Source organism: Schistocerca serialis, chromosome 5 (assembly GCF_023864345.2).
Source record: "Schistocerca serialis cubense isolate TAMUIC-IGC-003099 chromosome 5, iqSchSeri2.2, whole genome shotgun sequence".
NCBI lineage: Eukaryota > Metazoa > Arthropoda > Insecta > Orthoptera > Acrididae > Schistocerca > Schistocerca serialis.
The window spans coordinates 398,177,374-398,183,729 of NC_064642.1; positions in this window are offsets into that span (position 1 = coordinate 398,177,374).

Genomic DNA, 6,356 nt, shown 5'->3' on the forward strand with positions numbered 1-6,356 from the left:
GCGTCATTACTTACAGACAACAGAACATATCAATCTACTGTGCATGCAAGGTGCCATGGGTTATGGGGAAGCCAGGTGCCTAAAACATGATATGTACCAATGGGTTACCATGCAGACATGCATATTGTTAAGAATAGAAGAATTAGAAACAGAATTAGTTAGTAATGAGTGTGGAAAGAGTAGACATCATAAACAAAAACAACACAAAATTAATGATGAAATGTGCACCAACAATGACACAGCTCACGAAACTTGCACAGACACCCAAGGATACAACGAAAACACAGACATAGGGAACAGCACTGTGACAGAACACAAACATAATACACAGAAGCACAACATTGTATACAACACCGAAAAGTGCAAAACTACATTAAACCAGTGATGTTCATCTCGGGGTTCACAAACACTAACAACACAGCACACAATATCGCAATGCATGATGATGAACTATATGGAAGGAAAAAAAGTGAAAACTTGAGGATTCCAAAAGAACAGACAACCTAACACTACATCACCCTCATAAGCTTGAATATAATCGAGAATACAACACAAAACAGGAAATACGGACAACCACAACACACTTGCAGCCCGAGCAGACAGCGAGAGAACGGTCAGACCCAGGCGAAGAACTCAGGACTTGGGGAACAAACGACATTTTAAAGGTGGAAGAAAGTATTCGCCTTTTGAGGCTAGAAAACAGAGGCACCTTCCAAACAGCACTGTGTCCTGTGAGTAGAATTCGCAACTCAGACAGTGACACAATCTGCTATCTGATTACCGAGCAGACAGACAGACTTTTGCTGAAATCAGCTAATATACCAACAGATATTAAAGAACTGACTGCACAAATCCTGTACAAAAAGAGGCAAAAAGCTCATTCTAGAAAATGTATACAAAGAACTTGCGAGGGACCGCGGATGAGTATACTTCGATTACAGTGAAAGGGGGTCTAAGTGTTTTGTATATACCTGACATACATGAAACTCTTACAGCTGAATGCAAACAACCACACACTAGTTAGTATAGAGCGACCTAAAATAGTGGATAAACTGCACGCAGACACAGTCTGCTTGCAGGAACCGTGCAACAGGAATGGCAAACTAGTAGGTTTTGATCACAAACAAATCATCATAACAGGTTCGTCCAGTGCAAAGGCTACGTACCGAGCACCTCGCAACACTGGAAATAGTGCAATAAGCAAGAAATGGATTACTGCATTGTTATACATGCAGTACTCATGCAATATTGAACTACATCTCAGTTACATCAGAGATGTCATCGAATATGGCAATAACAGAAACTTACTACTAGCTGCAGACATTAATGCTAGGTCGACTACATGGCACTCTGACACAATGAACAACTGGGGGGCACCAAGTCTGTGCGGTGCTAACTGAACACGACCTATACACTGTCAACAGTCTGAATCAGCCACTCACCTACATAGTGCCATCGGACCCAGCAGCAGGACCGACATAACAATTGCAAATGCAAATGCACCTCACTTATAATGGGGTGGGAGGCCATGGATAGCACTACTTGCAGCAACAACAACAACCCTATCATCATGAACATACACACACAAATATACACCCCTACACAGGACTGACATCAGCGGTTGTTACTTCACAAGACGGACTGAGCAAAACTAAGACAGATGATTGAGGCCTTCCCCCTACATGCAGTTGGGGAGTCAGTGGATTATAAAGCACCTATTTTGACTGACTTACTACAAAAAGTACAAAGGGCTACAATTCCTACTGCTGACAGGATGAAAGCTAAACGTACCTTGGACTAGAAGACTAACAAGGTGGTGTGAAGAAGGAAGAAACGAACAGAAATGGTATCAAAGAGTTACAACAGCAAGGGATAGAGATGTCAGACTCATACAGTTCAGGGAAGCAAAACAACGGTACAAACAAGAGTTACAGAAAACTCGAGATCATAGAAACACACATGTGCAGGAACAGCGCCAAACCAACATTTGTGGGGAACCTTTCAAAATACAGACAGAGCATCTGAAGATGCCACTAGTCTTAGCAATGCTGAAACAAGATAACGGTACTATAACAGAGGGATGGAGAAGTTCTGCAGAATTCCTGCTAAATGAACTCCTCACCGATGACGAGCAACAGTCGGATGAACAGATTCATACTGGACAACGAACCTTAATGAATTCTTGCTATGAAAATGGTACCATCATTATTCCCTTTGCATGTGAGGAAGTTACACTTGTGATTGCCAAACTAAAGAACAAAAAAGCCCCTGGGCCAGATGGTCTCCATTCTGAGACACTGAAAACTGTCGCTCCACCGTGATGGATCTACTCAACGAAGCATTATGGCAAGGATGGGTACCTGTGGTCTGGAAAACAGCAAATGTGATCACTTGCAAATGCACAGTGAGCTTCTTGGCCTTAGTCTGCACCAATTTGGTTTCAGGGCAGGAAAATCTATAGATGACACACTAAATAAGGTACTAACCACTGATAATAAGATAGAAAACAAATACACAGTTGTTATTCTTATAGACATTTCAGGCACCTTAAATAATCTCTGGTGATCTTCAATGTTTGCAAGACTCAGAGAGATGCAAGTACCTAAGACCCTCTATGATAGCCTCTTGGACTACTGTAGAAACAGGGTGGTTGAATGGCATGTGGGAAATCAGAAATTGACTTAAAGAGTCACCAAAGTTTGCCCAAAAGGATCAAGTTATGGCCCTGTCTTTTGGGATATCACCTTTGAACCCCTCCTACATCAGCTGGATGGGGATAACCATGCAAATGGGGTTATAGCATTTGCAGAGACCTCCTGGGGGTTGTCTCCGCAGATTCAAGAGCACAGCTTTAACACAGGTCAACACAGCTACTCACAGGCAGCAGCCAGTGGTGCTAACATAACAAACTTTAGATGGCTCTACACAAAACAGTTTACATACTACTAAAGGGAACACTGCAAAGTAATGATGCCTGAAATCCTGGTTTCACAGGACAGAACGTCTCATGTTGTAGAAAGGGGGACAAGGTCAATTACTGTTAGTTATACAAGAAAACACAACTTTATTGCTTGAACCAATGCACAGTTTTCTCTTTAAAACAACAAAGATCAAGTCATGGCTGAAGGCCCAAGTTACTTCTCCAGAATAAGTTTAAATGATTCCTTTTAAAACACCAGGATTTAGAGTAACGGCTGAAGACCTTACTTAAGTAAAATTGCAGTTTTCTCAGCTGAAGACCGAAATAATATTTCAGATCAGCTAAGGAATTTCTTTAGAAGCCAAGCATTTACAATTTTTGGCTAATGGCCAAATTAAGTAAAATTCAAATAAGTTCTTCAGCTGAAAACTTCTTAAGAAAACTTGAAGTATCTTGTCTGTTGAAGGCCCAAACAATTACTCAAAAATAATTAAAGACCACCTTAAGATAAGCATTTACAGTACACGGCTGAAGGCCATTTCAAGAATTGCAGATAGTTAAAGAGAAACCTTACAGACAAGGATTAACAGATTAAAGCCACAGATTCTGAAACAAACATAGCTGAAGGCCTAAATACAAAGCAACCACAATTTTAAATGAAATACAGCTGAAAGCCTAATCTTAGAATAGTTGTCATGAAGTTCAGCTTAAGGCCATATACTAAACATAAACAGACAATATTAATACATGGCTGAAGACCTGGCACAGTACCTGCGACCAAATAAAATGACAATCACAAACAACAAACAGTGGTACTCAGAAGTGTTCCAAGGGTCGGCCAGGGGAAGAAACTCTAACTACAGTTTAGGTGAGACAGGCAGCCAAGCACAAAACTGAACTATTGGGTAGCAACACGACCCAGGGACGGCTGAGGAACCAATCAACAGCCTAATCAATATCCTTCCACCCGACACACTCGCTGCTCTATTTCAACTGACCGACTGACTACTCCAGAATGCAGACAGCATTCATCTGCTCAGTGGAAATCACAGAAGCTACACATGGTTCCACGTAAACATACACTTGCACAAGAACCTGAACAATGGTAAAAGCAATCACTGTGGAACAACAAGGATGAATCAATTCAACACACACAGAGTTTTCACATGCGGTTGGCGACCAAATATTTGTCGTCCGATGAGACGACTGACCAAACGACCAACACAGGTTGTTCCCACTCAAGTTACGTGTGTCGGCAATGGCTGGGTGAGTCTTGTTTGTCTGAAGCTGATTGCAGCTCCAACCCGACTCAACTCCTTGTGCGTTTGGAACTCAGAGACACGGCGACCCTGGCACACTGGCTCAGATCCATCTATGCAGAGGTAACTCTTTCCCATTGGCCACAACATCTCTGTGTAAGGAAGGAACCAACCCACGTCCGGCACGAAGACAAAGTGAAAAGGCCCAGAAATGTTCAAAAGACCCAATACATGTAGCCTGATGAGACGACCAACTGAATGACCAACCAATGGTCGTCCAGCTCCAGTCTCCTTCTGTCAGACAGATCATGTGTGTTGCCAGCGGTCGGCGAGCACTGGCTGTCCACACCTCACTGGCGCTGCGTCCCCAACTCCCTTCTGACGGACGACGTCCCAGAGACACTGGCTCAGACCCAACCATGCAGTGCTAACACTTGCCCATTGGCCACTAGACATCTCTGCACAAGGAAGGAACTGACCCACTTCCAGTATGATGACCACATGACGAGGCCCAGAAATGGTCAAATGATCCAATACACGTCATCTGATGAGACGACCAACTGAACAACCAACCAACAGTCGTCTCGCTCCAACTCCTTCTGTGGGATAGTTCATGTGTATTGCTAGCGGTTGGCAAGCACTGGCTGTCTGCACCTCACTGTCTTTCCATCGCCGACTCACTGCTGCTGCGTCCCGACTAAAATCCCAACTGAACTCCAGACACACGATGACCCAGAAATACTATCGGTCATTCCAGAGATGGTACGATAGTGCACTTATTGATAAGTGCTGCTGCTGCCACTCACAAGCAGGTAAGGCAGGAAGTTAGTGATGCCAGTAAATGGAATAAGAAAATGAGGCGGCAGTACGGTAAGAGATGACAAACAATAAACGGAATGAACAGGAGCCGTGCATGGCTCAGTGCCAAGGAAATTGCAGAGGCCATGCGGAATACACTTAAGGATAGTGCTCTGTCTTAGCAACAGTGAAAAACAGGGTGTCCAACATCAAACTTAGAAGAACAAGTGTGAAAGACGTGCCAAGGAGCGGTAGGCCTGTCACCGTTGCCACTGATGAAACAGTGACTGCAATTCACAATAAGATTTTGCAGGATCATCAAACAATGTTGCAGCACATTGAAACCATATTTGGAATCTCCCAGGGGTGTGCTCATGACATTGTTGTGGATATTTTAGGACTGCAGAAAGTATCATCTCAGTGGGTCCCGAAAGACTTGAATACAGATCAGAGACTGGAGCGTGTGCAGTGTTGTAAAGAAATTGTCTGCCAATCTGAAGCAGATGATGATGGATTTATTGCAAGGTATCTGATAATGGACAAAATGCGGCTTCACTTCTTTGATCCTGAGTCAAAACAACAGTCATGGCAATGGATAAATCCTTCAACCCTTATCCCAAAAAAATTCCAGGTGCAAAAATCACCCAGTAAGGTGATGCCAAATGTCTTCTGGGATGCAGAAAGAGTAATTGTAATGGATTACTTGCAAAAGGGCACAACTATCACTTCATCATACTATTCCACCCTCCTTCACTGTTTGAGAGAAGAGATAAAGAAAAAAAGGCATGGATAATTGGCACGCAGAGTTCTTTTGCATCAGGACAACACACCGGCGCACAAAGCCCTCTCAACACAGGAAACTCTACATAACTGCAGGTTTGAATTGTTATGTCATCTGCCATATTCTCCGGGTTTGACTCCATCAGACTTTTTTCTTTTCCCAAACCTAAGAAAAGACCCCAAAGGATGATAATTTGACAATGATGATGCAGTGATTGATGCTTGGTTGGACTCAAAATTGAAGACCTTTTATTTGAATGCTTTGCAGAAGTTACCTGAGCGTGCCCACAAGTGTATTAGTGTACAAGAGTATTATATCAAAAAACAAATTGGTATTATGAAATTTCTGTCATTGTTTATATGTTAGACTAGAAACTTTTTGAGCCCCCCTCGTGTGTGTTTGAGTTCTGTTGGTTGCAGATATAGGCATGGCCTACTTCCCCAGCGTTCATGCTGGGGCAATGTGTCTGGCAGCCATGAGCCTCATGCCAGTGAGCCCTGAGATGTCTGAAGAAGATTACATGGAGGACTCCAAATAGAATCTTTTTTTTTTAGTTTGTTTTAAATATATTTCCTGTCTATCCTATTCCGATCAAATG